This window comes from Leucopleurus acutus (assembly GCF_964270905.1).
Source record: "Leucopleurus acutus genome assembly, chromosome: 16".
Classification (NCBI taxonomy): Eukaryota; Metazoa; Chordata; class Mammalia; order Artiodactyla; family Delphinidae; genus Leucopleurus; species Leucopleurus acutus.
The window spans coordinates 48,002,819-48,019,901 of NC_139158.1; the positions used below are offsets into that span (position 1 = coordinate 48,002,819).

The 17,083-nt window shown below is 40.2% G+C and overlaps 1 protein-coding gene across 2 annotated transcripts in view; it reads left to right on the top strand.

Moving 5' to 3' along the window:
* TASP1 (taspase 1) overlaps nt 1-17,083 on the top strand; it is a 235,770-nt gene that overhangs the window by 204,234 nt on the left and 14,453 nt on the right. The gene's annotated exons all lie outside the window — the stretch shown is intronic.

The following is a 17,083-nucleotide window of genomic DNA, read 5'->3' on the forward strand; positions in this document are numbered from 1 at the left end:
AAAGTACCTCAATTACAAAGCTGTAAAGCCTCTCTTTCAAAGGACATGATTTATTTTACACATTTGGAAATGCAAGTAAGGAAACTTCTGATGTACACTGTCTGATAGAGATGGGATCTTAACAAATTGAGGCTACAAGTAAGAAAGGGTAACTTCTTGCTTATTGGTCATATAACACCCATCCACGCTGGCCTCTGAATATTACCCAGCAAGGTAGTAGCATCACAGGGCTTTGTGAGGACAGCGTACGAGAGCTTTGCTCCATAGTACATAGAGAAGAGAATTATAATGGCTCATTTAAAAAAGGTGATTTAGAGCAACAGCCAGCTCTACCCACCACCAGTCCCTCCCATCAGTAAACTTCCACAATCCTCTTAGATAGCCTCATCCACCAGAGGGCAGACAGCAGAAGCAAGAAGACCTACAGTCCTTCAGCCTGTGGAACAAAAACCACATTCACAGAAAGATAGACAAGATGAAAAGGCAGAGGGCTATGTACCAGATGAAGGAACAAGGTAAAACCCCAGAAAAAAAACTAAATGAAGTGGAGATAGGCAACCTTCCAGAAAAAGAATGCAGAATAATGATACTGAAGATGATCCAGGACCTCGGAAAAACAATGGAGGCAAAGATCGAGAAGATGCAAGAAATGTTTAACAAAGATCTAGAAGAATTAAAGAACAAACAAACAGAGATGAACAGTACAATCACTGAAATGAAAACTACACTAGAAAAAATCAATATCAGAATAACTGAGGCAGAAGAACGGATAGCTGACCTGGAAGACAGAATGCTGGAATTCACTGCTGTGGAACAGAATAAAGAAAAAAGAATGAAAAGAAATGAAGACAGCCTAAGAGGCCTCTGGGACAACATTAAACGCAACAACATTCGCATTATAGGGGTTCCAGAAGGAGAGGAGAGAGAGACAGGACCCGAGAAAATATTTGAAGAGATTATAGTCGAAAACTTCCCTAACATGGGAAAGGAAATAGCCACCCAAGTCCAGGAAGCGCAGAGAGTCCCATGCAGGATAAACCCAAGAGGAAACACACCAAGACACATAGTATTCAAATTGACAAAAATTAAAGACAAAGAAAAATTATTGAAAGCAGCAAGGGAAAAATGACAAATAACATACAAGGAAACTCCCATAAGGTTAACAGCTGATTTCTCAGCAGAAACTCTACAGGCCAGAAGGGAGTGGCATGATATACCTAAACTGATGAAAGGGAAGAAGCTACAACCAAGATTACTCTACCTGGCAAGCATCCCATTCAGATTTGATGGAGAAATCAAAAGCTTTACAGACAAGCCAAAGCTAAGAGAATTCAGCACCACCAAACCAGCTCTACAACAAATGCTAAAGGAACTTCTCTAAGTGGGAAACACAAGAGAAGAAAAGGACCTGCAAAAACAAAGTGAAAACAATTAAGAAAATGGTAATAGGAACATACATATCGATAATTACCTTATACGTGAATGGATTAAATGCTCCAACCAAAAGACACAGGCTCGCTGAGTGAATACAAAAACAAGACCCATATATATGCTGTCTACAAGAGACCCACTTCAGACCTAGGGACACATACAGACTGAAAGTGAGGGGATGGAAAAAGATATTTCATGCAAATGGAAATCAAAAGAAAACTGGCGCAGCAGTATTCATATCAGATAAAATAGACTTTAAAATAAAGAATGGTACAAGAGACAAGGAAGCACACTACATAATGATCAAGGGATCAATCCAAGAAGAAGATATAACAACTATAAATATATATGCACCCAACATAGGAGCACATCAATACATAAGGCAACTGCTAACAGATATAAAAGTGGAAATCGACAGTAACACAATAATAGTATGGGACTTTAACACCTCACTTACACCAATGGACACATCATCCAAACAGAAAATTAATAAGGAAACACAAGCTTTAAATGGCACAATAGACCAGATAGATTTAATTGATATTTATAGGACATTCCATCCGAAAACAGCAGATTACACTTTCTTCTCAAGTGCGCATGGAACATTCTCCAGGATAGATCACATCTTGGGTTACAAATCAAGCCTCAGTAAATTTAAGAAAATAGAAATCATATCAAGCATCTTTTCTGACCACAACTCTATGAGATTAGAAATCTATTACAGGGAAGAAAACGTAAAAAACACAAACACATGGAGGCTAAACAATACGTTATTAAATAACCAAGAGATCACTGAAGAAATCAAAGAGTATATCAGAAAATACCTAGAGACAAATGACAATGAAAACACAACGATGCAAAACCTATGGGGTGCAGCAAAAGCAGTTCTAAGAGGGAAGTTTATAGCAATACAAGCCTACCTCAAGAAGCAAGAAAAATCTCAAAGAATCTAACCTTACACCTAAAGGAACTGGACAAAGAAGAACAAATAAAACCCAAAGTTAGCAGAAGGAAAGAAATCATAATGATCAGAGCAGAAATAAATGAAATAAAGAAAACAATAGCAAAGATCCATAAAACTAAAAGCTGGTTCTTTGAGAAGATACACAAAATTGATAAACCATTAGCCAGACTCATCAAGAAAAAGCAAGAGAGGACTCAAATCAATAAAATTAGAAATGAAGAAGGAGAAGTCACAACAGAACTGCAGAAATACAAAGCATCCTAAGAGACTACTACAAGCACCTCTATAGCAATAAAATGGACAAACTGGAAGAAATGGACAAATTCTTAGAAAGCTATAACCTTCCAAGACTGAACCAGGAAGAAATAGAAAATATGAACAGACCAATCACAAGTAATAAAATTGAAACTGTGATTAAAAATCTTCCAAAAAAACAAAAGTCCAGAACCAGATGGCTTCACAGGTGAATTCTATCAAACATTTAGAGAAGAGCTAACACCCATCCTTCTCAAACTCTTCCAGAAAACTGCAGAGGAAGGAACACTCCCAAACTCATTCTATGAGGCCACCATCACCCTGATACCAAAACCAGACAACGATACTACAAAAAAGGAAAAGTACAGACTAATATCACTGATGAATATAGATGGAAAAATCCTCAACAAAATACTAGCAAACAGAATCCAACAACACATTAAAAGGATCATACACCATGATCAAGTGGGATTTACCCCAGGGATGCAAGGATTCTTCAATATATGCAAATCAATCAATGTGATACACCATATTGACAAACTGAAGAATAAAAATCATATGATCATCTCAAGAGATGCAGAAAAAGCTTTTGACAAAATTCAACAGCCATTTATGATAAAAGCTCTCCAGAAATTGGGCATAGAGGGAACCTACCTCAACATAACAAAAGCCATATACAACAAACCCACAGCAAACATCATTCTCAATGGTGAAAAACTGAAACTATTTCCTCTAACATCAGGAACAAGACCAGGATGTCCACTCTCACCACTGTTATTCAACATAATTTTGGAAGTCCTAGCCGCGGCAATCAGAGAAGAAAAAGAAATAAAGGAATACAAATTGGAAAAAAAGAAGTAAAACTGTCACTGTTTGCAGATGACATGATGCTATACACAGAGAATCCTAAAGATGCCACCAGAAAACTACTAGAGCTAAGCAATGAATTTAGTAAAGTTGCAGGATACAAAATTAATGCACAGAAATCTCCTGCATTCCTATACGCTAATGATGAAAAATCTGAAAGGGAATTTAAGGAAACACTCCCATTTACTACTGCAACAAAAAGAATAAAATACCTAGGAATAAACCTACCTAAGGAGACAAAAGACCTGTATGCAGAAAACTGTAAGACACTGATGAAAGAAATTAAGAGTGACATAAACAGATGGAGAGCTATACCATGTTCTTGGATAGGAAGAATCAATATTGTGAAAATGACTATACTACCCAAAGCCATGTACAGATTCAATGCAATCCCTATCAAATTAACAACTGCATTTTTTACAGAACTAGAACAAGAAGTCTTAAAATTTGTATGGAGACACAAAAGACCCCAAATAGCCACAGGAGTCTTGAGGGAAAAAAACGGAGCTTGAGGAATTAGACTCCCTGACTTCAGAGTATACTACAAAGCTACAGTAATCAAGACGATATGGTACTGGCACTAAAAGAGAAATATAGATCAATGGAACAAGATAGAAAGCCCAGAAACAAACCCTTGCACCTATGGTCAACTAATCTATGACAAGGGAGGCAAGGATATACAGTGGAGAAAAGACAGTCTCTTCAATAAGTGGTGCTGGGAATACTGGAAAAGCTACATGTAAACGAATGAAATTAGAGTACTCCCTAACACCATACACAAAAATAAAGTGAAAATGGCTTAGAGACCTAAATGTGAGACCAGACACTATAAAACTCTTAGAGGAAAACACAGGAAGAACACTCTTTGACATAAACCACAGCAAGATATTTTTTGATCTACCTCGTAGAGTAATGGAAATAAAAACAAAAATAAACAAATGGGACCTATTGAAACTTAAAAGCTTTTGCACAGCAGAGGAAATCATAAACAAGATGAAAAGGCAACCCTTAGAATGGGAGAAAATATTTGCAAATGAATCAATGGACAAAGGATTAATATCCAAGATATATAAACAGCTCATGCAGCTCAATATTAAAAAAACAAACAACCCAATCCAAAAATGGGCAGACGACCTAAATAGACATTTCTCCAAAGAAGACATCCAGATGGCCAAGAAGCACATGAAAAGTTGCTCAACATCAGTAATTATTAGAGAAATGCAAGTCAAAACTGCAATGAGGTATCACCTCACACCAGTTAAAATGGGCACATCAGAAAATCTACAAACAAGAAATGCTGGAGAGGGTGTGGAGAAAAGGGAACCCTCTTGCACTGTTGGTGGGAATGTAAATTGATACAGCTACTATGGAGAACAGTATGGAGGTTCCTTAAAGAACTAAAAATAGAATTGCCATGTGCCCAGCAATCCCACTACTGGGCATATACCCAGAGAAAACCATAATTCAAAAAGACACATGCACCCCAGTGTTCACTGCAGCACTATTTATAGTAGCCAGGTCGTGGAAGCAATCCAAATGCCCATCAACAGACGAATGGATAAAGAAGATGTGGTACATATATACCATGGACTATTACTCCGCCATAAAAAGGAATTAAATTGGGTCATTTGTAGAGATGTCGATGCATCTATAGATTGTCATACAGAGTGAAGTAAGTCATAAAGAGAAAACAAATATCGTATGTTAATGCATATATGTGGAACCTAGAAAATGATACAGATGAACCGGTTTGCAGGGCAGAAATTGAGACACTGAAGTAGAGAACAAACGTATGGACACCGTGTGGGGAAAGCGACGGGGGTTGAGGGTGGTGGTGTGATGAATTGGGAGATTGGGATTGACATGTATAGCCTGATGTGTGTAAAATTGATGACCAATAAGAACCTGCTGTATAAAAAAATAAAATAAAAGTGATTTATGGGTTTAGAGCAACATTATCTAAAAGAATTTTCTGTGTTGATGGAAATAATTTATATTTATATTGTGTCCTCCTATATGATAGCCACTAGACACATGTGGCAATGAGCACTGGAAATGTGGCGAGTATGCCCGAGAAACAGAAGTTAAAATTTTGCTTAAATGTGAATAGCCACATGTGGCTATTGGCTACCATACTGAACAGCACTGGTTTAAAGAAAGAGTGGAAAAGTGGCTCTCTAAATAAATATTTTCAAAACATTCTTTTTTTCCCAATTGCAAAACGGTTCCAAAATATAAAATAAGCCTGATAAGCCATAAGAATCCTTGCCCAAGAATAGCTTGCAGCCAGTTAAGTTTCTCTCACCCTTGACATGTTGAATCTGAGCTAAAATTGCTTTTTAACAAAAAAACGTGGAAGAGGTGGACTTCAGTAGTGGAGCTGGTCTGAAACCTGTCTGGTGGGAGCGGTCAAGTTATTAAGTCCCGTTTGCAGAAATGTTTCTGTTATCCCTGCTGGTGGCCTGTGGAAGACACCTTGCTATTTAACATGAAATATGGGAGGAAAGAGTGGAGAGTCCTGCCTTAAGCCCAAAGATATTTGGCTTCCAGTTGCATCGCTTGACATCTGGTGGACGTGGTTTTCATATTGCTGGTAAATTCTCCAGCTGTTGGTATTGATGGGCCAACAGATACAGCTGCTCCTCTTGCCTCACTTGTAAATTATGTGTTTGACCTTCCTTGCAGAGAGTTCATCCCTTTCCCTTTCTTCCTTCTTTGAGCCTGTGGCAACAAATGCTTTCCCCCAAAAAACCAACCAAACAAAAAAAACCCCAAAACACTAAAGCTTTGGTTGCTGAATTCTATTGATAAAAAACAAACAAACATCTCTTCTGTCATAAAGCCTGGAATTTTATTGTATTGCAAGTATGACAAAGTTAGAGATGACAAGCTGAGCTCAAAAGAGGAAAGAGGGGCTATAGCAAAGTTTATATTCTTTTTAAGAGAGTAAGCCTTTGGCCTACCCCCTGGTTTCCTGATTTCTGTGAAAGAATTATTGAATTAGTGGCATACCCATTCAAGCATGATGATGGGTTTGTGAAACATGCTCTCATATGATATTGCAAACCACAGTAGCAAAATGAGAAAGAAGGCATCTTTATTTTATTTTACTTTATTTTATTTTTGGCCGTACCATGTGGCATGCAAGATCCTAGTTCCCTGACCAGGGATCGAACCCATGCCCCCTGCAGTGGAAACACGGAGTCTTAACCACTGGACCGCCAGGGAAGTCCCAGAAGACCTCTTCAAAAATTGAAACAACAACATTTTTTTAAATTTAAAAACTACTTCTGAAAAGTTTTTTTTTTGTTTTTAATTTGCCCTGCTTTCCAAAAATTGCCTTCTTTCTGCTTGTTACCAAACTCAGAAACTAAAGCCACCTGGCCATTTGAACATTTTATATAAGCTAACTATGTTTAATCCAGGTTAATACCTTGAATTAAAGTTCACCTCAAAATTGTACTGCTTCAAAAAGGCTGGATAATAACTAATATCATTATAACCAGAATCCATATGTAATTTGAATAAATAGAGGTAGGTTCTTTTATAAGTTTCTTTCTTTCTTTTTTTTAATAGAATGCTCTTGTAGTTGTATCCCTTAATTTAATTTCTAAACCCCTTCTGTAGCATGAGTTAAAGAGATTTCTTTTCATTGAACCAAAATTAGGGCATTGATACCAGTTGGATTTAAAAATCAGATTGCCTGTATCCTACCCAAGATAGCAGACAGTTAATGAATGGTTTTTAATAACCACCCAGTGTGTATGGACTACTATAATAAAAACAGATGTTAACATTGGCATGGAACTTATTCAGGTATAATAAGTGAAACCTAGGTTTCTTTTCCTATGTAGAGGTCGTTTTTTATAACACAGTGAAAATACTGTTATAAAAATTAATCCTTGAGGAGGAGCAGGCTATTTTATGGTCGTAAGGCGTTTCCTCACAGATTCTTATTAGTTACAGGGGAAAATAATAAGTATATTATGGAGAAACCAGGCAATAACTTGACCATGTGATCAAAACTAATGTCGTGAGTGAGGGGCAGATGGACATATCATGTGCCTCTGGATGTGAGAACCTGAGAAAGACACAACATCACTTTTGCAGTATCCCATCTGGAAGTGCACAGACTGAATCTAACCACAAGGAAACATCAGACAAATTGAAAATGAAGAACATTCTAGGAAGAAAGAAAAAGGGGACTATATTCTTCAAAAATGTCAATGTCATAAAAGACAAAGGCTGAGGAAATGTTCCAGATTAAACAATGTTAAAGAGTCGTGACAACTAGTATATGCAATAACTGATCCTAGGCTGGATCCTATATGGGAGGGGAAAAATGCCAAAAATGTATTTTTAGGTCAATTTACAAAATGGGATATAGATAGTAGAAAATGTTGTATCATTTTAAAATGTACTTGTTATAACTATACTGTGGTATGCAGGGAAATATTCTTACCTTTAGTACAAACTGAAGTGTTCGGAGGTAAAGGGCCATAATTCTACAATATCTTCTCAGTGGTTCAGAAAATAATATTATGTGGATGGATGGGTGGATAGATAGGTAGCAGATTACAAAGCAAACGGAGCAAAATGTTAGCAATGGGTGAACCTGGGTAAAGAATGTATGGGTGTCCCTTGAACTATTCTGTAATTTTGAAATTATTTTCAAATAAAAAGTTTTTAAAAACATCACCCTTTTATATTATGGCACATTTGATCAGTTCTTGCAATTGAAACGAACAAGTATTGGAATGGCTGCAGTGCCAGGCAGCTGGAGCCTAGGTTCCCCCTTCACTCCTTGCAGACTATGTGACTCAGTGTGGTTGTTGTGCCTCTCTGATCTCAGAGGCCTCATGTGTAAGATGAGAGTAAGAAAACCTGACTCTGCCTTCAGTCCTTCCTGGGATCAGGCTTGATAGGAGCAAGGAAACAAAGTCTTATGTGTCTGAATACGGATGAATGGACCCTGGTTAAGTCCTTTATATATTATGGGTATTGTATATATATGGCCCTTCCTCCCTAGATACTTGCTTGCCATCTGCAAAATTCTAAATTCTACACTGCAGATTAATAAGCATATATGTTGCTGTTCAGTTTTTGTAACCCCAAATGTAGTATCTACCATGCTTTTTTTTTTTTTTTTTTTTTTCCCGGTATGCGGGCCTCTCACTGTTGTGGCCTCTCCCATTGCGGAGCACAGGCTCCGGACGCGCAGGCTCAGCGGCCATGGCTCATGGGCCCAGCCACTCCGCGGCATGTGGGACCTTCCCGGACCGGGGCACGAACCCGTGACCCCTGCATCAGCAGGCGGACTCTCAACCACTGCGCCACCAGGGAAGCCCCATGCTTTGTTTTTTTGAAGATAGTTTCTGGGGCTTTAAAAAAATCTCAGTAAATGTCTGTGTACAAGGGACAGCACGGATGAGATTTCTGAGAGCTTTTTGATAGGCTTAACTTGTGTATCAAGGAAAGCCATGGGAGGATGACTTAAATATAAAACATGAGGTACATGGGACTTCCCTGGTGGCGCAGCAGCTAAGACTCTGTGCTCCCAATTCAGGGGCCTGGGTTCAATTCCTGGTCAGGGAACTAGATCCCACATGCATGCCGCAGCTAAGAGTTCACATGCCACAGCTAAGAAGCCCACGAGCCACAACTAAGGAGCCTGCCTGCCGCAACTAAGACCCGGTGCAACCAAATAAATTAATTTTAAAAAAATGAGGTCCACAAGAGGGAGTTACCAAAAGAAGTGAGAAAAAGACTTCCAATTAGGATGAAGAAAGTCGCAAGAGACTGTTGCCTCTACTCCCAGTAATGAGAATGAGCTGGATAAACTATAAAGTCATAGATTTAAAAAATTATCCCCAAATGGTAGAAAAACTTAAATGAACTAAATTCCAGAAAGAGATAAGCCTTTCCTAGGAGAGAAAAAAGCTCTGACTGCTTCATTCCTGGCAAAGCAGCAGGAGGAGGGTTTTTTAAAGGTGTCAGCAAGGCCATCTATAAAGAGGCAGTGTGATATAATAAGAGAATGGGCTTTGGAGTTAGCCAGACTTGGATTTCCATCCTGAAGCCCCTGCTTTGTAACCTGGGGCAGGTTGCCTATCTGACCCTTGGTTTCCTTATCTTTAAAGTGGGAATATTACCGAAGCTTTCCGAGCATTCTGAATATTAATTGAATAATAAAACCAAAGTGCATATAATAGAGCTACATACATTGTGATGGGTGATGGTTGTGGTGGTGGTGGTAGAAGTGGTAGAGAGTCTCTCAGGGCTGTCACCTTGCAGCTCTGCAGCCTCATTTACACTGTAACCGTGTTCCCAAACGTGCTGTGTCCATTGCCTACCACAGGAGTGACACCTCCTGGATTTTCACCCTGCTTTCCTGGTGGAGGTGGTAGGGGTTATTACATTTTGACAAAACATAACTCTAGCTTGTAAATATAAACCAACTGACAAGTGAATTCAGAGATCCCAGAAGAGGAAAAAAAATTGTTTGAAGCTGCAGGAATAGACACACACACACACAACCCTGCAATGTTGAGTATCTCTTGTGTGAACGCAGGCAGCCTTCCCAGATTCCTCTGAGCTCTAGACAGTGGAACACCTTTGGGTGTGTTGACCATGAGTTCCTTAAAAGGGACTTTAGTTCCACGATAGTGGCCAGTGACAGTCACTGGGTGGATATATTGGATCATATTTTAGATTTATGAAGAACCACTTAGACACAAGTTGGCCTTGGTCTAAGCCAAATTTTAACTGCTTCTGATAATCTAGTCCCCATGTTACTCAACAACTGAAGGAGTCTGATCCCTGGCAGGAAGCCAACTGCCCTGAGATGGTGTTAGGTGCCGCCAACAAGCTGTGTACTAGGAAAACAAAACATCCCAGACAGCTAAATTTGGCAAGTGTGCTTTATGGAACAGAAGGAGAAGTGGCTAATCAGTGATTTTGCTTGTACCTTTTAAGCTTGCCCAGAATTTCAAATATAGAAAACTGCATTTCTTTTCCATGCTCTTAGGACTTCCAGGAGGATCCCATTGGGTTTATTTAGAAAGTTCTTTAGACAAACAGGAGAAGATTGTAGAAGGCTGAGTATGTGAAAAACAAACTTTAAGACACAAGTTTCCTCAGCCTCAAGTTTAGTTCTAAGAGTAGTTGGTAATTTTATTTTTGCCTAATTAGTCTTATGTCATCAGTTTTTTCCAAATGATTCATTTGACATAGCTCCAAAGCAATAAATAGAATAAACACAAAGAGGGAATTCACCATGTTGGCAAGAGCATAAATCTTCCCAGAGGTATTAACCATATTTATCCAAATAAATCTCATTTTAATCATGGTGTAGGGTTAGATCTCTGCAAAGATAAATATGTCTATTGCTTGGACTTGTAGACATTCCATATTAGTTGGAAGGAAGTGAATAAACCTTTTTTTCTGGTTATAGTAACATAGAAAATAATGAAAACATTAATTTCTCTACCTCTATATACTTACATAGCCATCAGCTTACATAGTCCACATCAGGTGTGAACTTAACATTAGAATGTCACCTTGTTACCTTCTAGTACCCAACATTTTAGGTAAATATGTACCTTCCCAAAGCAGACACGTGCCTGCATTTTACGCACAGAACAACGCATAAGTGTGAGATGTAACTGAGACAAGCATTCATGAGAATGGTCGGCCTTATTACCCACAGTGAGTAAGTAATGGTTACAGGATGGTCATTTCTTTCTCTTGGTTGAAAAGCAGTGGACAAATGATGAAAGGAATCTTTTCTTGTTTTTTTTTTTTCAATCTTAAGACAAAAAAAGCCATAATCTTGGTCATGCCATTCTTGTTTCTTGTTAACTTTCTAACTTGAAACAAGGTATTGGTTTCTTTGATTGTAAAGATTCAGGATCACCCATTGATTTTATGTTGTAAGAACTTCTATTATATTATTTTCTTAAGTAGGTGAGTAGTGATGGGAACTGAATCTACAGGTATGCAGTCAGTATACACGGAGGTACTGATGGCCCCACAGGGCCCCACACACATGGGCATTCATTCCATAGATAATGCGTTCTATGAGTGGCTCCCTGTTGAGGTTGAGGGTAGAACTTTGAGTCCAGATGGTTGTTTGGATGCAACATTTTATCCCCACTCACCCTCCTCCCCAGTAACCTGCAGATTTGAGCTCAAAAGCTGAATTCATCAGCAGATCAGCATTTTTTAAAAAATTGAAAATGTTTACATAAAAAATTTGAACTTACATAAAATAGAAATTTTGAATAAAATTTTTATACAAGATGTTTTAAGTTTTACGTAAAGGTACAATTTTCTTCCTCCTGGCTTGTTTTCTCTCATAAGAGTAGATTTGGCCACACTGGAACCCACTTCCTACATGGCCGTGATTAGTTGGAGCCAAGTGGTAGCCACCCTGTTTGGTGGGGCCTGGACATTCCATTCTGACAGTCCTACACCTGGCCTGTTTCACTTAAACAGGCATCGGAGACTGACCCGTGTTGTAGATTTTGAATGCTAAGCAAAGTCTATCTGCTGGAATACATTTTCATTCCAGTACCATTCATTCAAATAATATAGTTTCTGTCTTCTTTAAAGCCTTCATCTTGGAGCGTCCATTCTGTCTAATCCTAAGGATTAAAATTCTTCTCTGATGATTATTATGTATGATTTTTATGTCTTATAAGTAAAGCAGTGCTGTAAATTGGTGAAACTTTAACATTTTAGTAATAACTAATTGAGACATTTGGATATGGTTGAGCTACTCTCTCTATTTGCATTCTTTTCAAATACTTCTGGATGCAATAAGTGGTACGTATGGCGATTTACTTTTATGCTCTTGAGCTGTCATCACTGCACTGTACATGTTTGGACTACACTGTCTGCTGCAGTGTTGAAGGCATGAAAAGAAACTTAATTTAGAATGAGGGTTGTGTTAATGCTTCGCTATTAGGAGATGCTCAGGGTACTTGGAAGCAGCTTTTTCTTCACTTGAAATAGAAAATTAATCGTATTTTGAATGTACCTCCTGTAACAGATGAAAACCCCAATAATCCCGATTTCTTCCATTGATAGGTCTTGTGGATAGTATGGTAAAATTTTGAACGGTTAGAACCTGCTAACAGTTAGGACCTGCCCCGTTAAAAATGGGAGATCTTGGCAAAACAAACTCTTACTAGGCAGTTAGTAATAAGCCCCAGTAGCCCCTGAATAAAACATGCTTCCAACCCAAATTTCTACAAATTTCCAAAGCCAGGTCAGATAGGAAGGACCCGGTCTTTAAGGTGATAACCTCTTAAGTACAACAAGTTCCTGAATCTCGCAATTTATGTTTTTGTTCAGTAGGCCATACTTGGGGCAAAAAAGAAATAAATACAATCTATAAGTTTTTCACCATCAAAGATCACAAAAATTCATTTCTTCTTAACTTCAGTTAATCAGTATTAGAGCTAATCAGGGATTTATTACAGTGATTATTAATGATTAACTGGGAAGGAAGCCTTGATTCTTTGGCTTTGAGATTTTAGCTATTAGAAAAAGTCAGTTTACTTAGGAGTACAGGTTTTTTTTTTTTTTAATTAATTTATTTATTTTTGCTGTGTTGGGTGTTCGTTTCTGTGTGAGGGCTTTCCCCAGTCGTGGCAAGCGGGGGCCACTCTTCACCGCGGTGCGTGGGCCTCTCACTATTGCAGCCTCTCTTGCCGCAGAGCACAGGATCCAGACGCACAGGCTCAGTAGTTGTGGCTCACGGGCCTAGTTGCTCTGTGGCATGTGGGATCCTCCCAGACCAGGGCTCGAACCCATGTCCCCTGCATCAGCAGGCAGACTCTCAACCACCGCGCCACCAGGGAAGCCCCAGGAGTACAGTTTTGATGAAACATAGCGGCTCATTTTTTAAAACGAAATACTTATTAAACAAATGCAATTGAGTGCCTATTATATTCAGGTATTTTCCTGGAAACATAATAGTGAACAAAAAAGCCAAGAATCTTTGTACTCCTGGCCTGACACACTAGTGGGGAAAATAATAACCAAGATAAATAAGGCGTATAGTATGTTTGTGATAAGTGCTAAAAAGAAACGTGAAGCTGGAAAGGATTTTAGGAAGTACGAGGGTTCCGATGTTAGGCAGGTCTCACTGAGAAAGTGACGTTTGAGTAAAGCCTTGGAAGATTTATGGGAGCAAGGCAAGAACGTCCCAGCATGGAGAACAGCAAGAGCAGAGGCCTTCAATCAGGAGTGAGTGTTCTGGGTGTGACGGAGGGACAGTGAGAAGGCTGGTCTTAGTGGGACAGAGTAAGCCATGGGGGACCAGACCATGTGGGTTCTTACCGGTCACCGTCAGGATCTGGGCTCTTCCAAAGCCCCTGGAGGATAGTGAGCAGAGGAGTGACAATGTCTGGCTCACATTTTAAGAGGTGACTCCAGCCGCTGAAAGGGAGGCAGCGTGGATGGCCGTTGCCACCCGTGAGTGATGATAATGAGTTGGACTAGAACGTTAGCTGGGCAGGCGGTGAGAGCCAGTTGGCTTCTGTGTCCATTTTAAGAGAGAGCCGACAGGAGCTGCCGATGGATTGGACAGAGGCACGGGGGAAAGAGAGAAGGCAGCAATGAGAATAGAGTTGCTATTTACCAGCGGGGGGAAGAAGGTGAGGGAGGAAGCAGGCTTGAGGGGAAGTAGAAAGAGCTCAGTTCTGGATGTGTTCATTTGGAGATGCCTGTTAGGCATTGAATGGAGACGGTCAGCGTGTGGTTGGATGTGTGTGTCAGGAGAGAGGACTAAGCTGAAGATGTGTATTTGGGAATCTCAGCATATAAATGCTTTTTTAAAATTACAAGGCTAGGTGCGATCACCAAGAGAGGGACCACAGCCAGGAGAAAAGATTTCTGAGGAATTGCTCTGTTGATAAGTCAGAGAGGTGAAGAACCCAGCAAAGGAGACTGAGAAATGGCCGTAGAGGCTGGTGGAGAACCAGAGGAGGGTGGGGTCTTAGAAACCAAGGATAGAAAGTATTTCAAGGCCAAGAGAGCGATCAGCTTTATCAGATCCTGTACTCTGGGCCCATGAAGTTAGGTCTGAGGACAGACCACTGGATTTAGCATTCGGAAGTCATTGCTTACCTTGGTAAGAGCCGTTTCAGTGCAGCGGTCAAGGCAGAAACCTGAGTGGAGAGGGTTTAGAGAGAATGGAAGGAAAGAAGCTGTGGAAACAAGAATAGAGAAGTCTTTTAAAGAATGTTGCTGTAAATGGAAGCAAAGAAATGAAGTGGCAGCTGGAGGAGGAGGTAGTTCTGGAGAGTTATTATTCTTTCCTCTTTCTCCAGTGGAACCAGATGCTTCACTTTATGTCCAGAACACTGCACAGATAATTTTCTACAAAATGAGTTGAGGAAAAGTGGCCCAACTCTTGAGTCCTGGGGTACCCCAACATTTAGTGGCTGGGGAGGTGAGGAACTGAGGTCTCAGTATTAGAGTAAAAGAGAAGGGAGGTTTCATCACACTCTTTATAGGAGTTTGGGTGCAGCTGGAATTGAAGGACGGCATCCGTTGACATTTGGGATGAGCTGGCTTACAGAGTCCGCAGGTTCCTTTATTGAAGAGTGTCTGAACTTCACGTGCTCACATGCCTGTCTGGCTCTGAGAAAAGTGGGCTGGGGCTGACATTTGACCAGGCTCCTTTTTTTCAGAGAGCCTCTCCCAGGACCAGCAGAAGCCAGCCTGGGAAGCCTTGCCCTCTCTCGTCTCAACACCTTAATAGTTCTTTGGTGTCGCACGGGTCAGATCAATAAGAAGTCAGGAAGCAGATGGTTTTGACGAGGAGAACTTTCTTCAAAGAGTTTGTTGGCGGTTTTTATTTTTACCCCTCCCAAATTCCTCACTGACAGATCAACTGAAATTCTCAGGAAATAGTCCATTACACAAATAGTAGTTTCACTCTTTATGGTAGTTTCAACATTAGCCTTTCATTTCTTTTCAAATACAAGATGCTCTTTTCAAGCTATAGTAAAATCCATGTTATCTGGCAGCTTACCAACCAGAAGACTGTTACTGACATTTTGGGTTTTCACTCAGTACAAATCATCTGGATGCTGAGGCTTCCCCACCAGGTTCTCCAAGAAGGGGCCACCTGGTTGTCTTTACCAAGGAAATGGCAGCCCAGGGCTTACCGTTACAGGAGCGAAGGTAAACCCCCGGCCTTCATGCTGCACATGGGCCTGCAGGGCTCGACTAGATCTCCTCCTCTTAGCTTCACACCTCCCACTCCCATTAGCCCCTCAGAAAGAAATATCTGAAATATGAAGTTCCTTATATAAGGTGGCGCAGCTACCAAGAGGTGGAGCCAAGATTCAAGCCAGACATTCTGAACTCCAAAACCAAAGCTTCTAACCACGTAGTTGTCAGGAGAGGCCTAAGCTGGAGGTGTTTATTTGGGAGTCTCCTCATATAGGTGCTTTTTATAAAACTACAGGACTGGATGAGGTCACCAAGGAGTGACCACAGATGGGAGAAGAGGGGCCTGAGTCCCAGGTAACTCCCATGCATTTAGCGTGGCGGGACCTGCAAAGGGGACTGGGAAATTGTGGCCATAGAGGTTGAGGAGAAACAGGTGACGGTGGGGTCCTGGAAGCCAAGGAAAGGAGGCGTTTCAAGGAGAAGATGGTGGTCGTCTTGATGCAACTGCTGGGTCCTGCGCAGACAGTACAGCTATTTTGTTCATTCTTTTCTTTGGCAGTGCTCAGGAGTGGCGTGGGAACACAGTCATGCCTCCCAGAATGGGTCTTGAACAGTTAGAAAGGACATAGATTAATTTTTCAATAGATTACGTTGCTGCATTAAACACTCACTAAATCACTCTGCTGCATAATTAAGAAAATACAGAAAAATGACAGGGAGAAAAAAAAAATGTAATCCTGGCCCTGAATGAATCCTTCTGGAATGCAGTGAACTGCCCCACTTTAACCACTGTTAACATTTTGATATAGTTCCTTCGGCGTCTGCAATTGCGATTTTTTTTTACACAATTGAGATTGTTTGGACTACATGGAATGGCATATTTTGCTTTATTCTTTTTTAAAATCAATTTTTAATAGAAAAATAGTCATGTACCTCTTTGAACATTTGAGAAAAAAGGTAAAGAAAATTTTAGAAATCAGAGTAAAGACTATAAAAGGTCTCCACAGTCTCAGAAAGCACCATAAACGTGATTGTATCAGAGGTGTGTTTCCGTGTTGTCTGTATGACACGTCTACTGTCCCTCTCACTGCCTGCCTCCCTCCTTATCCAAAAGGTAGCCTAGGGACAGGCTTTGTTCCTGCAGAGATGGGGGTGCAAATCCTAGGGGTGAGGGTGGGGTGAAAATCCAGCCTCCTGGCCTCCACCCTCAGATACTCTGATGTACTGGGTCTCAGTAAATGGTCCTAACACCACTATCTAAGAGCTCCACTCTTAAGTTAGGCCGGGTCTAAAGAGAAGGTGATACAAGTCCTAGGACCAATTGGGATTTCAATTACTTCTTGGGGCTATTTTAAAAAAATCTATAACCTGAATTCT